The sequence below is a fragment of the Carcharodon carcharias genome, chromosome 12 (assembly GCF_017639515.1).
Source record: "Carcharodon carcharias isolate sCarCar2 chromosome 12, sCarCar2.pri, whole genome shotgun sequence".
NCBI classification, from domain to species: Eukaryota; Metazoa; Chordata; class Chondrichthyes; order Lamniformes; family Lamnidae; genus Carcharodon; species Carcharodon carcharias.
Window position 1 is genome coordinate 92,540,902 of NC_054478.1, and position 20,296 is coordinate 92,561,197.

General features: G+C 40.8%; 1 protein-coding gene and 1 pseudogene across 1 annotated transcript in view; both read left to right on the forward strand.

Moving 5' to 3' along the window:
- znf804a (zinc finger protein 804A) overlaps nt 1–20,296 on the forward strand; it is a 350,235-nt gene that overhangs the window by 139,408 nt on the left and 190,531 nt on the right. The window lies entirely within an intron of this gene.
- On the forward strand, nt 1,369–1,589 carry LOC121285359 (annotated as a pseudogene).

Below are 20,296 nucleotides of genomic sequence, written 5' to 3' on the forward strand. Positions count from 1 at the left end.
TGGCCAGGATCCTGCTGAAATCTGGTGGAGCTCCCCTGCCAGCTCAGGAAAAGAGCTCCCCTGCAATCTGCAACTATCTCTTTCTGCCATTTGCATGGCGATGGCCTCACTGCGGGTCTCCTTTCATGCCAGCCTATTGCCTTTACTCAAAAGCTTGGCCTGGGCTTTATTTCTTTAGGCCTCCTATGAAAGTGTCTTGAAGGTTGATTTCAAAGTTCAGGCCACACCTACAGTGGTGAGAGAGTTTCTTCACCTCAAGAAAGTCATTTACAACAGTCTCACTTGGCAAAAATAGAAATAGTTGGAAAAACTCAGCAGGTCTGGCAGCATCGGCGGAGAAGAGCAAAGTTGACGTTTCGAGTCCTCATGACCCTTCAACAGGGTCATGAGGACTCGAAACGTCAACTTTGCTCTTCTCCGCCGATGCTGCCAGACCTGCTGAGTTTTTCCAGCTATTTCTATTTTTGTTTTGGATTTCCAGCATCCGCAGTTTTTTGTTTTTTTATTTTTAGTCTCACTTGGCAACTGCTTCCTTTGATGGAATGCAACTCTCAGTGCAATTTCGTTCCTGGTAGTGCCATAATCTCACTAATGTCAGTATATTTTGTTGTCCAGGGTCTCATGGGCAATACTGATTGCATCATCATCATCAGCACCTGGTGAGGAAAACATTTACTTTATCCTCATTTCCTATTTTATTCACTTTCAGCAAATGTGTAACCTTCCTTTGTAATTATATCAGTCCTAATTGTTGGGGTTGAATTTCCCATTGTGCCCAAAAATGCTTCAGTGCTGTTTTTTTCAATTACATACTGTGCTGACTCACCAAGCTGTTCATGTGCATACAAAACCATCTTCTAAATTACTCACACTTCCAAAGTTCAACTTTAGAAGTTCCAAAAAGTGTGTCACAATATTTCCCAGTTGTTAATTTCTCAAATGAAATGTAAAAGAAAATTCCATCCCATCCTTGTTGCCATCTCTCTGTTGTGTACTACACTGATAAAAGACTAATAACTCAACTGCAGACAGCCATTATTGAACTAAATTTATTTACAACTCTCCAAAATGGAGGACAGCATAGATGACTCTACACTACAAATCTTTATACATAAAAGTGAAATGTCTGTCTGTTTGCTTGTTGGCAAACTCCTCTGAGGTCCTTGGGACAATCTCAACTAAACTTGGTGGGATGATACCTTGAATCAAGGGGCATGTCATACGGGAGGTGGCATCTAACCAGCCCCACTTGGAGGCTTTGGCCTCCTAGCTGGGGTACCATGGCCCCACCACACTCTGTCCCCACTGACACCACAATTCAGACATGCATTAACCAACCTTAACCATACGTTCCAAGCAAGCACCAGGTGCAAGGTTTCATTGACTGCATGCATGTGGCCATCAAGGCTCCCACAAAACAGTCAGTGACCTTCATTAGCAAGTCTCTTGAATGGTTGTACAGTCAAATGTGCTTGAGTCATTGGCGTGTTAAAGTAATGTACCTGCACGGTAGCCCCTCTGTTCTGATGTAAATAACCTGTTACTCCAGGCTGTTTCTGTCATCAGGACTTTGCTGCTCTGTGGACGCATTTAGCAAACTCCTTCTGGTTTAAATACTGCAATGAATTGTGAGATGTTCCATTCTACTAATGTGCAAATGGTCTGCAACCACCCAAGGGATCCTTCAGGTATCTGCACAGTTCCCAGAAAGCAGCCACAACACCTAAAGACTAATGCATTCCCAGGTGCCACGACCTTTTCTGGTTCCCCCTGTTTGCCTTCATGGATGGATTCTTGGGGACAAGGGTGGCCCATTGTAAACATGGCTACTCATGCTTGTGAGGAACCCATGCCTTGCAGCAGACGAGAGATACTATACCTGCCATGGATTCATACAAGCGACCATCAAGCAGTTCATTGGGCTGCTGAAAATAAGATTCTGATGCCTCAGTTGACCTGGTGGAGTCCTCCTGTATGCCCAGTGAGGGTGTTGTGTATTGTGGTGGTCTACTGTGCTCTAAGCAATCTAGAACTGCAGAGGGGTGGCCTTGCATCAAGAGAACACGACTAATCGCCAGTCTCCATTTGACAAGGTGGATTTGGGGGAATGGGCTGGCAGCACACAAAAATGAGGAAGCTCTTGAAAAGGAGGCAAGGGGCATTGAAAGACTTACAAGGGAGGCTCGGGAAAATGTAATACATGCCCTGATTCCTGCGACCATGATACCCCTTCCTAGTGAACTCAATAAAGACTCACCTTGATGTATACTGCCTGTCATTTCCATCTAATTGCATTCCAGCACTGAATGCCCAGCTTACTACCAAACTTACCTGAAAGGGTAAACAAATGAGGCCAGGACTCACATTGGCAGCCGATTGAGGGAGCAAAGGTGAAGGTGGCATCTGCCAAGGCATGAAGGAAAGCATGAGAGATTTTCCACAATGAAAGTCATGTCCCTTTATCTAAAGTCTCTCAACAACCAATAACAAAAGCAATTTTTTAATATCCGCGAGACTCCACGGGGTGCTGCCCTAATCCCACATCTGAGGTGGAGACAGGATGACTGTGGCAGCTGTCCTCTGGCAGCCTGATGCCTAGAGGGTCCCAACTGGCTGATGGGCTCCTGCACACAAACCTCCACATTTGTCACTGCCAGAGGAGCTGGGCACTCCTTTTTAATTCATCCTTGGGACATGAGAGGGATTAGCAAGGCCAGCATTTAATGTCCATCCCTAACTACCCTTGAATTGAGTGCATTGCTAGGCCATTTCAGAGGGCAGTTAGAAGTCAACCACATTGCTGAGAGTCTGGATTCACATACAGGCCAGACCAGGTAAGATTGTCAGATCCCCTTCCCTGAAGAATACTAGTGAACCAAATGGGTTTTTAATGACAATTATTAATGAGACTAACATTTTATTTCAGTGTTATTAACTAATTGAATTTACTTTCCTCCCAGCTGCCATTGTGGGATTCAAGCTCTTGTCTCTGAAGCATTAGTCCAGGCCTCTGAATTACTAGTCCAGTAACATTGCCACTATGTTACCATCCCCATGGATCACTGGCAGATGGGCTGAGGAGCCATTGTCTACACCTGGAGCACTCTGAGAGGAGCCCTCAGATGTGGAGGGCAGGCACTTTTCATTTCTTTCAAGGCTCATTTGAACCTCCTTGCTGATCAGAGAAGGATGAGGATCTGCAGGAGTCTCCACGTGCCTCAACCCCTTCTTGTTTGCCACTCACTGTGGTGAATTCAGGGACAAGGCAATAGTATGCACTTCTACACATATTTGCAGGATCTGGCTGTCCATGAGGGTTGCCAACCTCTCAATGGAGGAAAACATATGCCCGCACATTTGAGATATGGCAGTACTTATAGCCTGGATGGATTCCTCTATCATCAGCTCATTGTTGTCAGATGTTCTGTAAGGTCTCGCCACAACTGCAGCTTTTTCTTTGTTGCTAACATCGAAGCTTCATTGTCCAGCTTGGTCTCAGAATGGGTAGGACCTCCCACTGTCCTCCATCTGTCAGTGCCCTCACCTGTCGCTGCCTCCATCAGCTACCTGGGGAGGTGTGTGGTGCTCTCAACAGTTTGTGAGTCAGAATCTAATCCCGAGTGACAGTAAATACACTGGTGGCAGGTACTGAGGAATGATAAGGTGTACAACAGCAACAGCAGAGGAGGAGGCCATCAGCAACAGAGGCAGAGCTGGAATGGGGTGGGGGGGCTCCAGTTGCACTCAGGTTTCCATGCAGAGCTGGCACAATTTAAAAATGGCACCAACACCTGCATCTTTGTTACCCATCTCCATCCAGCGACAAGACAGCCCTGTGCCTGTCATGCCAACTGGCGCATGATTGCAGTTGGCCTGCCGCATTCATCATGTGCAATGATGGGACCCATGGTGGGCTGGTAAAATTCAGCCCATGTTGACTGAATACCATATTGTCTCAGTTAATAAGAGCAAAGTACATTAAAATAGAGCACAACAGCCATTTTTATTCCGCCTCTCATTGGCTACCTTGTACTATCACACCATAGATAATACAGTAAGAAAATATGCATTACTTTCTCTACAAACCTTTTTTGTTATACATTTGGTCACCTTGTTCTGTGAGCATCATTTAATTTAAATTGCAACATACTTTTAGATTTCTTGTGTATATACATCTCTGGTTTGCATATGAAACATTTGTTTAAACAGTTACAACATTACTATGAAACCTAAGATAATTTCTTCTTCATGTCCCTTCATAATATCAATAATGTTGGCTAACTGTTGTAAACCTATTCAATGTTATGGAACTTCACCTTTATTTCTTACTGAATTCTTATAACGGGAGATTGATTGGGATTATTCTTTGTGACCACATTCCCCTAACACCACCAAGCTACTATTGCTTTGAATCAGTGCCATCCTGTAATATTACAAGTCCCCTGTTGCTAAAATGAGTTTTGTTGTCAGTGGCACTCGGCTATTGTGTTAGAGCTTGGATTCCTTTAGGGCACAGCTATGTTATAGATTTCCTCACTATTTAAGCTAGTTCAGCAGTTCCTTTGCTGCTTAAGATGAGTGAAGAGACTGTTTTGCAGCTGTGTCCTGATTGGATGCTTACAGCGTAGATTTGCTGTTCTTGCAAGTGGCTCCAGAAGCTGTTCTGTCAATGTACATTCGCAAGTTCATATCGAAACACTTGAAATGGACAATACTCAAGAAAAAAAATCATGGTTAGAAAACATAGCTGTAACACTTGATACCTAGACACCAAAAATATTCTTAGCGCACATCAAGAAAATGAATTTATTATTTCATAACCTAATATTGGCGTATACCATTATAGTTGGTCATTAAAATCAACCTGAATGTCACTTTGGTGAAACCAATGTATTGTGTAGTTTATTTTAATGCTTCAACTATTCAGGCTTGTGTGAACTGAAGTGAAAACACTCTATAACTGCTGATCATGATACATCCTAAATCATAATGTGATTTGATGCACAATAAAACCAAGCAGAACTTTCTTAACTGTAATATGAACCTAATAGTGACTATCTTGAGTGAGGTTTCCCTATAGCTTTACCATTATCACATCTCCTCTCAAATCAGTCATTTGAGCAAATGCCCAGCAAAAACAAATTACTCTGTAATATCCATCAGATGAAAATTGAATTTAACCCATTAGAGAAGAGATACCTCCCCTGAGTTTTTCACTCCTCATTTTCCAATGAAACCACAGCTAACATTAGACAAGCAAATTGTCCTCTGCATTTGACATCTGCATTTTCTGCCCCTATTTGTGTCAGAAAATGATAAATGTATTGTTCCTAACTGTTAGGCAGAGGGAATTGGGAGATTGGCAGACCAATATTAATCTCGAGCAGGAATTCTCCACTCCATTGGTGGATACTCCTTTATTAACTCCCATTTGATTGGGTGTCTGTTATGATTATCTTGAAGTCACAGGGGAAGACCATTGAAATGACTTCTACACCTTCATGTCACTTTGTAAGAGAGAGAGTTATTGTGCTTTTTCTAATTAATGTTATATATGGACATATTTTTGCACATAACCAAAATGCTCACAATGCAAGAGAATACTTTAAGGAAGTAGGAAATAAACAGGTAAGGCCAAAAAGCTGCCTTCTTTACTGATTTACTTAACTCTGGAAATATACATTTTGATGATTAAAGTAGATATATACACGTTATAGTAAAGCTAAATAACATAATCACACATGACCCCGGTTTAATGGGTTGTATCTATATATAGATAGTTCAAGAGCTTATAAAAATTGTATTCCATGTTTTAAGCACTTGGGTCAATTGCTACTTTCACAGCTGTATTCAAGATATGGTTCTCAAGATAGTTGTGAGTTCACTGTTGTACAATTTTTCCATGTTGTGGGACAATTTGACTTTGCACTTTGGTCGGATGAATTTGTCATTCATTTATCTACAAATTTTGCTGGATTATAGCAATGACTAAGATTGTACCTAAGAGATAGATGTCTGACCACACAGAGTGAAGCTTGTACAATCACAAAACATTAGATGTTATAATTTTCAGAGCTTTACAACTGGCAAACTATAAGATCATTACCATTTGCAAATATAAACATGCTCAGTATGGTAGCTTGAACTCTCTCAATCTTCTCCTCATTTACAGCACTCAGTATACAACAGTTCAAATGTATTTTTATTTTATATAGCATTTGTATGTGATTTCCCTGGGAGTGGAGAAAAATGTGCCAGAGTTTATTGAGTATAAGTTTTGAATTTTGCTGACAAACAAATAGTAACAAAAAATAAATTCATATCAGAAACTGTCGTGAAACAAAATCATTTGAAAGCTAAACCCTTTGTGTCCATAATGCAACACATAATGGCCTGGAATTTGTTGTGGTTATAACAGTGAGGCTGTTCGTGCTTGCTATTATTAAGTAAAACTGACAGAAGCTTTTGACATCTAAATGTGCAGTTAAATGCAGAAATCTGCATCGTGCAACATTTGACTGAGTGTGGCATCAAGTTGCCTGAATAAAATTGAAGTCAGTGGGAATTGTGGGAAACTCCTCACAAGCTCAAGTCATACCTAGCACAAAGGAAGCTGGCTGGGGTTGTTGGAGGTCAATCATTACAGTCCCAGGACATCACTGCAGGAGTTCCACAAGGTAGTATTCAAGGCCTAACCATCTTCAGCCGCTTCATCAATTACCTTCTCTCCATCATAAGGTCAGAAGTGGGGAGGTCCACCAATGATTGCACAATTTTCAACACCATTCGCCACTCCACAAGTGCTGAAGCAGACCGTGCACATGTGCAACGAGAGCTGGACAATATTCAGGCTTGGGTTGAGAAGCAGTAAATAGCATTCATGCCATACAAGTGCCAGGCAATGACCATATCCAACAAGACAGAATCTAATCCTCTCCCTTTGATGTTCAATGGCATTATAGCTGAATCCTCCATCATTAACACCTTTGGGTTACCATGACAGAAACGTTAATAGACCAACTATATAAATACTGTGGCTACAAGAGAGGGTCAGAGGCTGGGAATTTGGCAGCGAGTAACCAACCTCCTGACTCCTCAAAGCCTGTCCACCATTTAATAGACACAAGTCAGGACTGTGATGGAACACTCCCCACTTGCCTGGATAATTGCAGCCCCAACAACACTCAAGAGGCTCAACACCATCAAGGACAAAACATCCCACTAGATTGGCACCCCACCCATCACACTGAACATTCACTCCCCCCACCATTATCACATAGTGGCAGCAGTGTGAACCATCTAAAAGATGCATTGTAGCATCTTGTCAATGCTCCTTCGACAGCAATTTCCAAACCTGAGACCTCTACCATCTAGAAGAACAAGGAGAGCAGGCACATGGGAACACCACTATTTCTCCAACCCATAAACAATCCTCATCTTGAAGTAAAAACAGAGTTACCTGGAAAAACTCAGCAGGTCTGGCAGCATCGGCGGAAAAGAAAAGAGTTGACGTTTCGAGTCCTCATGACCCTTCGACAGAACTTGAGTGAGTCCAAGAAAAGAGTTGAAATATAAGCTGGTTTAAGGTGTGTGGGGGGGTGGGGGGGGTGGGGTTTGGTGGGGTGGGGGGTGGCAGAGAGAGAGAGAGAGAAGTGGAAGGGGTTGGTGTGGTTGTAGGGACAAACAAGCAGTGATAGAAGCAGATCATCAAAAGATGTCACAAACAACAAAACAAAAGAACACATAGGTGTTACAGTTGGTGATATTATCTAAACGAATGTGCTAATTAAGAATGGATGGTAGGGCACTCAAGGTATAGCTCTAGAAGTATATTGCTAGGTTACTTCACTGTAACTGGGTCAAAATCCTGGAATTTGCTGCCTAGCAGCATTGTGGATGTACCTCCACCACAAGGACTGCAGAGGTTCAAGAAGGTGGCTCATCATGAGCGTCTCAATGCCAATTAGGGATTGGAGATAAATGCTGACATTGCCAGTGATTTTTAGACCCCATGAAGGATTAAATAAAAGTGATATTCTGCTCCTCCCAGGATATGCTGTTGTAGTCTTCGCTGATGGAATCATTTAGAAATCATTAATTTGTCAATTTAATTACTCACTCGTTCTATGCAAAGGAACAACAATAAACTTAAGTCTTGTGGCATTATGAGTAATTGAATTTTTAACGGCACACTAAACCATTATTATTGCTGAACAGCTACTCTGGCACTGAAAACAAATTTTACAAATGGGAAGTCTCATTCCCTTAGAAGAACATTTAACAATTGCAGACCTCAAAATCTGGCTCATTGTAATGCTTACATGCTCTAGAATTCAGTTTTTCCTAGATGATCTGATAATATATTAAACATATTGCCTGCATTTCCCCAATAGACAAGCAATGCTATAACTTATCAGCTTATACACATGGTGTTATAGAATTGATGTAGTGAGAGAGGTTTTACTACTAATTTTACCTTTGCTTTCTGTGTTCATTTAGACAAAGCCTTTAAGCTAAAATTGGAATCTACTTACCTCTCACTGATGAGACAAATAATAACAGAGCAAAGGCGAGATACTGCAGATGCAAGATGTTTGAAATAAAAAGCAAGGAATACTTAGCCCTGTGGCTAAGGTGGCTCCTGTGGAAAAAATAAAAAGGTTAGTTCTGATGAATGGTCATCGACCTGAATTGCCAACTCTTCTCCTTAGACCTGCTGAGTATTCCCTGTTTTAATTAGTAATAACCAAGGGCTGAATGGTCAGTAAATTTAACACATAATTCTTTTGTCAGGAATTTTCATGATGCTAGCTAATCTGAAGGTTTGAGAGGCAGATTAACTGATATATAAAAGGTGAAGGTGTACCTGTAGGGAGCATTTGCCATTAAATGTCTTTATTCTTTGTGCCTCCTGCAGTCACAATTCAAGCCTTTTAGTGTTAACCAGATAGGATTGAATTTTTCAAAAAAATGGGTATGACCCATTATGACCACGATATCAAACACTGAAAACAAATCTAGATGTCAAAATTATACAACATTATAGTGGTTATAATGGGTGCAACGTTATACTGAAAACCTTTTTTGTGTTATCCAGAGAAGAGTAGCACGCAACATCAGACAGTAATCTAAGTGTGACATTTGAAGCAGATCTTTTTATTATACCTATTGTCAGAAGCAGTCATTGATCATCGTTTGAGATTGTACCATAATTTGTTCATTTCCAAAATGCAATTGAGAGTCTAAGGGAAAGCACATTAGGAAATCCTTACAAAGTGGTGTACCTGCAAAACTAATCAACACCCTGAAAGCACTCTGTCCACCAAAGCGTACTCAGTCTTGTTCACTGAAGAACATCCTGAGGGGTTCTAAAGAACATTTGGACAACTCACTTGTTACTGCGTAATTTATTTAATACCTTCCTACAAAAACATGGTGGTAGAAGTATTACAGAGATTTGCAAGCGAAGTGGGAGTTTAATGGAAGGAAGATTTCAAATCTCAACTTTCCTGACAGTATCATCCTACATACTGAAGCGGAGGACAAACTGAGCACGTGGAGCCAGAGCATAAACAGGCTAAATGAAATGTTTGAGGTGATGATAAATGTAAAGTGAAACCAAACTAGGGTCAGTAACAAGCAAAGTTTAAGCAGTAAAATCAGAATGAAGGTCAAGAGATTAATTTAAATATTTGATGAGAAAGGTATATCACGATAATGGATAGAAGATTAAGATCAGTAGCCCTCCTGTAAAAGCTGCAGCCTAGAAACCAACTCTAACATTTAATAAAAGCAAAAAACTGTGGATGCTGGAAATCCAAAACAAAAATAAAAATAAAAATACCTTGAGAAACTCAGCAGGTCTGGCAGCATCTGTGAAGAGGAACACAGTTAACGTTTCGAGTCTGTATCACTCTTCATACGGACTTGAAATGTTAACTGTGTTCCTCCCCGCAATTGCTGCCAGACCTGCTGAGTTTTTCCAGGTATTTTTATTTCTAACATTTAGTAGTTTAATAATATTATAATCAAATCAAAAATGAGATTGTTTACATAAGCTTATCTTTGTTATGCTTCTGTGCCTGTGAAATGTGGAAATGAAAATTGCTGAGGAAATATGTAAAATGCAGTGGGGATCAATTTTATTTTTACAGCCTGGGCAGTAACTTGGCAGTGTGGCTTCTCTTGCTCTATCTAGAAACCACTCAGTTTTCATCCCATTGATTTTAATGAGCAATTTATTGGAGGAGATGGAAACAAGAATGGTGATTACTAACTTGAGCACATATTGGGGGGGGCAGTGAGTATGGGTGGTGCTATATCTGCCTAATAGTGCCATAAAAGGCCTAGAGCATTGTTATGGTCAGGCCTCATCTGAATATTTTGACTGATTGCTCACTGGCAACTTGCTGCTAGTGTGCAAGAGGGTGGAGAATCCAACGATACTTCCAGGAAGCTGGGCTGAAAGTCAGGACCCAAGGTGAAGGAAGGCAATCAGGGGTGTGAGATAGGAGGAACAGAGTGCTGAGCAACTATCTTTAAATTATATTATGTGCTGTTATCTCAACAGCTTGCAGTGGTTCCTTCATATGCAGCTGACTAGGCTGTAGTATTACAGGTTAATAGCTATTATGCTGGGGGAGGCTGATGACCAGATCCCTGATGTAGCTAAAAATGTAGTCAGCACTTGGTGTTTAGTGCGGAGAGTGAACTTTCTACTGTAGTTCATAAGAGTAGATGCAAGCTAGTGCTTCCTACTCTCCAGTAGATTACTTGCATTCAATTTCTGACAACAGGCATGACGCATAAGCGATTGGTTATTCACTTCCCTCAATGTACTCTGAGACTACAGCTCCAATCGCATTTCCTGACTCATCTCGTGTGACAAATTTCCACGTGGGTTGAAATGCGCAAGGACTGGCGAAGATACTATCTTTGCCTTCAATGTATCCAGCGCTGTTTGCTGTGCGATTGTCCATTCCCATTGTGCAGCAGCTTCTGAAGAGGCTCCGCAACCTATACATACTTAGGAATGAATTTATATTAACAGTTGGTACAATGCCAAATCTTTCAAGACAGACGGGGTCAGAAGCTCATGAATGGATTTGACATTGTTGCATGTCGGCTTTATTCCAGCTGTGATTGTGTATTCCTTGTTGAGCATCAAATTTTGAAGTATGAGTCGAGTGATAACTGCTGATCGTGTTCTGCTATGTGTCTTCAACGGACAATGACATCATCCAGCAAGTTCAGTGTTTCCTTAATGTCAATCATCTGGAATGCACTCAGTGCTGAACTTAGTCCATAGAGCATTCTTCACTACTGAAACATTTCATGAGTAACAAAATCTGAAAGATATCGGCTTTGCTCTGCTAGTGGTATCTGAAGATATCTCTGTTGCATGTTGAGTTTCATGAAGACTGTGGAGTCCTGAAATGGCTCTGATAGTTCTTGGATTGTAGGAAGTGGATACTTGTCTGGAATGATAGCTTTGTTGACCACCTTAAGGTCAACACATAGTTCAAGATTGCCATTTTTGCATTGTGCAATGACTAGGTCCGATATCCATGGTGATAAGTCAATTCACTCAATGATACTGTCTGCTTCTAGTTGTTTCATCTCCTGTGACACTTCAGGATGGATTGCAAATGGCAACCACTTCAAATTGTGCAGCTAGTGGTATTGATGTGTTGACATGTGGAGCATGACAGTAACCCTTAATCTCCCTAAATCCGGTAAATAAGATTGTGTATAGTTTGCACTACCAATGACGTTAATGTGTCCTCTGGTGAAGTCTTCAAGTTTAAATCCAAGCCTATCGAAAAAATTTACCCCCATAAGACTTCTGCCTTTAACTACCTAGAACATGAATCTGTCTAGGGTGACGTTTTTGTAGCTGTGATTGTTTCTGAAACTGGAATAATAGAGTCATTGTAAGTTTGAAGTTGCAGGAGTGAAAGAAAGTTGCAAAAAACACCAATGGTAGAGTTCGTCACTCAAATAGATGTTTTCGTGCCAACGTTGATGAGAAATGACACTGAGATGCTTGTGATCTCGACTGAGCAATCTCTAAAATGACTCATGAATTTATCATTCATAATGCTTTATACATGCCATACCTCACTCCCAAGAAGAGACTCCTCCACTTGTTGAACCAATGAAGTCCTCTGCTTTGACCTCCACACCTTTGTGAAGTGGATCCACTTTAAGTGTGTGTTACACTTTTTTCCCTTGAGCTGGACATGGCGATGTGAATTGATGAGCATCTCCACAATTTGAGCACAGTTCTGAAGGTATTTGACCATGATGGGGCACATTTTGAAAAGACTGTTGAGGCCTCTTTGTCTGTAACCCTTGCAGTTAATTTGGTCAGGCAAGCTGTGTCTGCAACCCTGATTCTGAGAGTGCTTTTCTGAATAACATCTTCGAACCAAACATAGCAGATTCAATTTGGACCACGGCTTTTTTCCAAAAGTAAATCATCATTCACCATGAAGAGATGTTCCCTAACTCATGGAATTGAAGTTAAACAAATTAGTTCATTAGTTAGTGTGCCAAAACTACACGTAGAAGCCAACTGCCACAACCTGTTGCTGGGTATTGTTTTATGGGCTCCCCATTTCCCTGGCATCTTTGGTGGAATGTATATCATTCCAAACATCACATTTTTCTTTGGCCTCTAGCATTTTTTGAGAGCACTTACAGCCATATATGTGTCTTCTGTGAGACGCTCAAATGTCCTCTGGCCTTCTGCTCTGCTCTGTATGAGTATCATCTTCTTGTGAATCACTGTTACACCTAAACTGTCCATCTGTGTAGGCCTTGAACCCATTAATCCCATGGCATCGGTGGATCTCCCTGCAAAGAAAGGAAAGGTTTTGGAGTCAGTAAATTTAAACTTTACTCAATCATCCTCATTGCCACATTGTTGTAATTTCTATGTGTGCAACACATTTTTTTCATAGTGTTTTAAAAGCCTGGTCCGTGGTTTCAGCTCTAGCTTCCACAACTTCTACAATTTGTTTATTTTGCATTCAGTCTACACCTAGACTTAACTAATCAAGCACAGTGAGCATCGATAGTAAACAGACTCATAATCAAACACAGGGCAAGCGAACACTACCACATGGATGGCCATTGTACGTAGAGGAAGAGAAATGAGGCAACCATGGAAATAATGGTTAAATAATGTAAGAAGATACATAGATATATACATAGAAAAATGATAAATGGGAAATGGCCATTTTGTCCAACAAGCCATGATGATGGAGGAATCATGAATAGAGGCATTCTACTCATCAGGACCAATGAGATCTCCTGAGCGAGGCAAAGATTGTTAAAAATCCAAGCCCATTTAGAAGGGAAAAAAAACTGGAAAGTTCCTCTCGGATCAAAAAAAAATAACAGACCACACTGACTTACTGGTAATATCTCATATTTCATCTGTTACTTTTAAGATGTGATCTTTGCCCCAGTCATGAACCGATCTAACTCTCTTTTGAAGGTATTCAGAGATTTAACACTCACTGTTCACTGCACGGGTTGGCAACTTGTTCCACAGGTCTACACTCCTATGGGAAAAGAGGAACTGACTCACATCCAGTTCCATACTTGCTTAACTTATACACATGGTCTCTCCATTGTCTTCCCCAATGTATCAAACTGAAACAATTAGAAGGAACATAATCTAGTCAGTTAACTATTTTATAGATTGCTGTCAAATAACCCCAAAGTCTACACCTACCTAAAGTGAATACACCTAGCTTTTCATTTCTATTGGTGCATTTCAGATTGATTAAATTAGGAATTATTCTTGTTGCTTTTCTTTGAAAGTTTTCCAGAACTTCTACATCACACATATGTCATGACCAAAACTGAATGAAGTACTCTAAATGTGGTGTAACTAAGCTCTTGTACAAGGACGAAATGATGTTCTTTGTCTTACAATGAATAGTGTTGTTAATACAACCTAGTACCCTATTTGCTTTTGTTATGACATCTCAGCATTATTCCTGATCCTCCAGAGAATTATGAACCCCAAGGCTACAATTCTTTTCTCTGTCAACTGATTTCAGTTCTGTTCCACGTGAAGTGAAGGTGTACTTGGTGTTGGTTCTGCTCAAATGAATAACACTGCACTTGTCCAGTTTATAAACTGTTGCCCACAATTTTCCTCATCCTCCCAGAGCAACTAAATCTGCTGGCAGAACTTTGTTTTTCTCCACGGTTCTACCTGTTGCTCTCCAGAAAGCCCAGTTGTGCCAATCTTTACATACATTTCAGAGAACTACACACTATAAGCAAATACCTCCTAAACCCAAACCCCAATTCCAGTATGTTCCTATTTATAGGAACCTAAACAAATGCTCAGTTAATGCCCACCACCTGCATCCAATTAAATTTGATTAATATTCAACTCACACTAATACTTGCACAAATATTCATATCATTGCCAACCATACAGTTCATTGCTCCAAAATTGATACGCAGGTTGTTTATATAGATGCGATAAAGCAATAGATGATCCCTGTAGGACACCACTTGTAACTGGTCTTGAAGCAGATCCACTGCTGTTAATAATAACTTATTGACCATGGGAATGCTGTCCATTCTTAATCTATCCAAGTAACTTTACACTGATTCTACAAGATTCTGTCTAGAAAAGTACCTATTCTAAGGTGTAAGAACAAAAATACTAAGCCAAGCAATCATGATCTTGGACTAGCTCAGTGCCAAATTAAGAGATGCAAGCAAACATGAATTATAAAGCCGGAGTAAGTGTAAAAGAGGTTACTTTTCAAGAGGTTTTCCCCAAGGAAATCAAAAGAAAAAAACCCCACAAACTAAGCACCATTTAAAAAAGGATACATCATAACCTTTTCTCTCGAAGTGTTATCAACCATTTCCACTTACGTGAGTTGGGCTTTTCATAGAAAGATTAGATATTTGCCTTGAAAATACTCTTATTCTGTCCTGAGCACAGGCAAGTTTCATAATTTGCTCTCGAAGATAGTCCACATGAAGCCTCCATGCCCAGACTAATGTCTAACTCTTTGACCAGTCACAAAAGGCACTGGATAAGGAGAAAAGAATATAGTGAACCACCCACTGGAGAGCAATGAGTGAAAATTTGGATGAGATCTAACATAGGAGCAAATAGTTTTAAAACTAAATTTTAGCACATGAAATTAGGGAGCATTTGAACACTAAAACATGAATATTAAAACAAAATAGTCAAGAATGGATGCTGAAAATTTGAAATCTTTCAGACATAAGAGGAATATTTCACCAGCGGTTCGGAAATACCAAAAGGGCTGCAGTCATGATGGTTAATGAACAAAAATAAAATGAGTTAAATATGCATGTCAACCTGAAACGATTTTTGATTGCTACTGTGAAAATAAAATTCAAAGCGCATGAATGAGAATGACATTTCCATACATGCAGACAGTCTGTCATGTAAAAGTGAGTCATCATTTCTCACACTCATGGAGGACTCAATGTTTTGCTTTCCTGAGTATAAGTCTTGCATAGCTAAGAATACAGCAGAATTAAGACAGTTTGAAAACACCTCTTAAAATAAAATTTATCTGGCAGATGCAAAGCAGACACTCACAACAGAATGTGTCTATGTGATTGGAAGAGCCACATTTATGTTTTAAAACAACATTTAGGATACAGAGTGGATTTTACATTGCAACCACTTGCTTCACACCTGCCGAACCCACTCTTTCCACTTGTTTTATTCTTATGATATTAAAATTAGCTAATTAAAAGGAAAAGTTGCATTTATTTGTTTTTTGCACTGGATGTCTCAAAAGGCTTTACAGCCAAAGAATTACTTTTGAAGTGTAGTCACTGTTGTAATGTAAGAAACTCAGCAGCCAATTTCCACACAGCAAGCTCCCATAAGCAGCAATATGATATGACCAAATGATCTGTTGTGATGTTGGTTGAGGGATAAATACAGGCCAGGGCACTAAGGATAACATCTCTGCTGTTCTTCAAAATAATGCCTTGGGATCTTTTATGCCTACCTGAGGGGTAGGTAGGGTCTCTGTTTCATTTCTCAAATCAAATGTTGCCTGTTTAAATGTGCAGCACTCACTCAGTGCTGAACTAGCATGTTATAGCGTTACAGAGTCAGAGAGGTCTACAGCACAGAAAAATTCCCTTCGGCCCATCGAGTCTGCACTGGTCAAACAAGTACCTAACTATTCTAATCCCATTTTCCAGCACTAGGCCCATAGCCTTGTATGCCATAGCATCGCAAGTGCACACCCGACTACTTCTTAAATGTTATGAGGGTTTCTGACTCTACCACCCTTTCAGGCAGTGAGTTCCAGATTCCCACTACCCTCTGGGTGAAAAAGTTCTTCCTCACATCCCCTCTAAATTACCTGCCCCTTACCTTAAAGCTATGCCCCCAGGTTATTGATCCCTGCACCAAGGGTAGACAGGAAAGAACTTTTCCCCTATCTATGCCCCTCATAATTTTATACACCTCAATCATCTCCCCCTTCAATCTCCTCTGCTCCAGGGAAAATAACCCCATTCTACCCAATCTCTTCTCATAACTAAAACTCTCCAGCCCAGGCAACATCCTGGTAAATCTCCTCTGCATTCTCTCCAGTGCAATCACATCCTTCTATAATGTAGATTCCAGAACTGCTCACGATACTCTAGCTGTGGCCCAACCAGCATTTTATACAGTTCCAGCATAACCTCCTTGCTCTTATATTCTTATATCCAGTGCAAAAAACAAATAAATGCAACTTTTCCTTTTAATTAGCTAATTTTAATATCGTAAGAATAAAACAAGTGGAAAGAATGGGTTCAGCAGGTGTGAAGCAAGTGGTTGCAATGTAAAATCCACTGTGTATCCTAAATGTTGTTTTAAAATAGCTAATTAAGGTAAATATTCCATATGATTTCTTAACCACCTTAGCTAGCTGTCCCGTTACCTTAAGGTAATTCCCAGGATCCTACCATTCGTCATGTATTCCCATGCCTTGTTTGTCCTGTCCAAGTGCATCACCTCACACTTACCTGGATTAAATTCTATTTGTCACTGATCAGCCCATCTGACCAGCCCGTTTATATCCTCCTGTAGTTTAAAGCTATCCTCCTCACAATTTACCACCCCACTAATTTTCATGTCATCCGTGAACTTACTGATCAATCCTCCTGCATTCAAGTCTAAATTGTTTATATATACCACAAACAGCAAGGGACCCAACATCGATTCCTGTGGAACCCCACTGGACACAGGCATCCAGTCACAAAAACACCCCTCGACCATCACCTTCTGCTTCCTGCCACTCAGCCAATTCTGGATCCAATTTGCCAAATTGCCTTGGATCCCATGGGCTCTTACCTTCATTATCAGTCTCCCATGCGGGGCCTTATCAAAAGCCTTGCTGAAGTCCAAGTAGACTACGTCAAATGCATTGCCCTCATCTATACACCTGGTCACCTCTTCGGAAAATTCAATCAAATTGGTCAGACTTGACCTCCCCTTAACAAAGCCATGCTGACTGTCATTGATTAATCCCTGCCTCTCCAAGGGTAGATTAATTCTGTCCCTCAGAATTGCTTCCAATAGTTCCCCCACCACTGAGGTTAGACTGACTGGCCTGCAGTTCCCTGGTTTTTCCCTTCTTCCCTTCTTGAATAATAGCACCACATTGGCTGTCCTCCAGTCCTCTGGCACCTCTCCTGTGGCCAGAGAGGTATTGAAAATTATTGCCAGCGCCCTGCTATCTCCTCCCTTGCCTCATCAAGAGCCTGGTGTACATTTCATCCAGGCCTGGTGATTTATCTAATTTTAAGCCTGACAAACCACTTAGAACCTGCTCTCTTTCTATTCAAATTTCTTTAATTATATCACAGTCTTTCTGCCCGATTTCCATACCCACCTCGTCCCTCTCACTTGTGAACACCTACACAAAGTATTCATTTAGAACCCTACCTACGTCTTCCGGCTCCACACACAAATTACCACTATGATCCTTAATGGGCCCTACTCTTTCCCTAGCTATTCTCATATTCTTAATGTACTTGTAAAATAACTTTGGATTTTCCTTTATTTTACCTGCCAATGTTTCTTCATGCCTCCATTTTGCTCTCCTAATTTCCTTTTTAAGTTCCCCCCAACACATTCTATACTCCTCCAGGGATTCCGCTGTTTTGAGCCCTTGGTATCGGCCATAAGCCTCCCTTTTTCTCTTTATCCAATCCTGTATATCCCTTGACATCCAGGGTTCCCTGGATTTGCTGGTCCCACCCTTTGACTTTACTGGAATAAGTTTGCCCTGTACTCTCCCTATTTCCTTCTTGAATGAGTCCCACTGCTCTGATGCAGATTTACCTAAAAGTAGCTGCTCCCAGTCCACTCTGGCCAAATCATATCTGATCTTATTAAAATTGGCTCTCCCTCAATTTAGAACTCTGATTTATGGCTCATCCTTGTCCTTTTCCATAACAACCTTCAATCTAATGGAGTTATGATCATTATCTGCAAAATGTTCCCCCATTGATACCTCTACCACTTGCTCGGCTTCATTCCCTATAATTAAGTCCAGGACCGCCCCTTCTCTCAAAGGACCTTCTACATACTGGCTTAAAAAGCTCTTCTGGATGCATTTTAAGAATTCTGCTCCCACTAAACCTATCACACTACGACTAACCCAGTTAATATTGGGGAAGTTGAAATCCTCGACAATTACTATCCAATTATTTTTACACTTCTCTGAAATTTGCCTATATATCTGCTCTTCTATTTCTCTCAGTCTGTTTGGGGGCCTCTAGTACACACTCAGCAATGTGATTGCTCCTTTTTTGATTTTAAGTTCTACCCATATGTTTTCATTGGAGGAGCCTTTCATCTGTACATCCTCTGTGCAATACAATGGCCAAAAGTTTCCATTTTGAGCAGAATTGGTGACCTGGCTTCAAATAGCACTAGTTTCCTGAGCTTGAATTCTTTGCCCAAGTTGCATATCACCAAATGCAAAATCTCCCATGAACCAGTGCAATCAGGCAGCATCTGAAAACGTAATTAAAAATAAAATTGTGTTAAAAATTATTCCCTATCATAAGCATGAGAAAATCATGACTCACTGTTACATGACAGACTCTCTGCTTGTCTGGAAATGTCATTCTCGTTAATGTGCTTTGAATTTTAGTTTCACAGCAGTGGTTATAAAACGATTCAGGTTGACATAAAAATTTAACTCATTTTATTTTTGTTCATTAACCGTTACTTCAGCAGCGAGGCTCGATGACTGCTGCTCTTTTGATATCTTTGTACCTAACTTGGTGCAATTTTATTCATTAAGCTGGAAATGGATTCATCTTAATTTTATTAAGCAATTTTAATCAGAGTATGTAGTTCATTACCTAGGAATAACACAACTTTAAATGGCTGAAAATGACCCTGAACAACTACGCTGAACCATTTATTAGTTCCATTGGTCAGTTGCTTAGTAAATTAAAGCTTTTAAAATATGCCTGTTATTACCTTGACACCAAAAGTTTAACTTTAAGAGGCCACAAATGCGAGTAACTAGCGGAAACTCACCAGGGTGATTAATTCCAACTGTGGGTGTGACCAGTTTTGTGGGTAGGGCAGGCTTCCAGCAAAATGCTTTTGAACCAGTAGAAAAGAAGTTTAAACTTTCGATGGGCGGATTCACTGCTGCCTGGGACCCTCCACAAATCTGACTCTGAGCTTAGGGTGGAGACTTGGGCCAGATATGAGGGACTTAGGCCCCAGCACCTTCAGCTGCTTCATCGATGACCTTTTTTCTACCATAAGGTCAGAAGTGGGGATGTTTGCTGATGTTTGCACAATGTACAGCACCATTCATGAATCCTCAGATATTGAAGCAGAGCGTGTCCAAATGCAGCAAGACCTGGACAATATCCAGGCTGGGGCTGACAGGTGGCAAGTAGCATCTGTGCCACACAAGTACCAGGCAATGATCATCTCCAACAAGAAGAATCTAACCATTGCCCCTTGACACTCAATGACATTAGTATCACTCAATCCCCCACTAGCAACATCCTGGGGGTTACCATTGACCAGAAGCTGTACTGGAGTAGTCATATAAATACTGTGGCTACAAGAGCAGGTTAGAAGCTAGGAATCCTCTGGTGAGTAACTCACCCACTGACTCCCCAAAGCCTGTCCACCATCTACAATGCTCAAGTCAGGAGTGTGATGGAATACTCTCCACTTGCCTGGATAAGCGCAACTCCCACAACGCTCAAGAAGCTTGACACCATCCAAGAC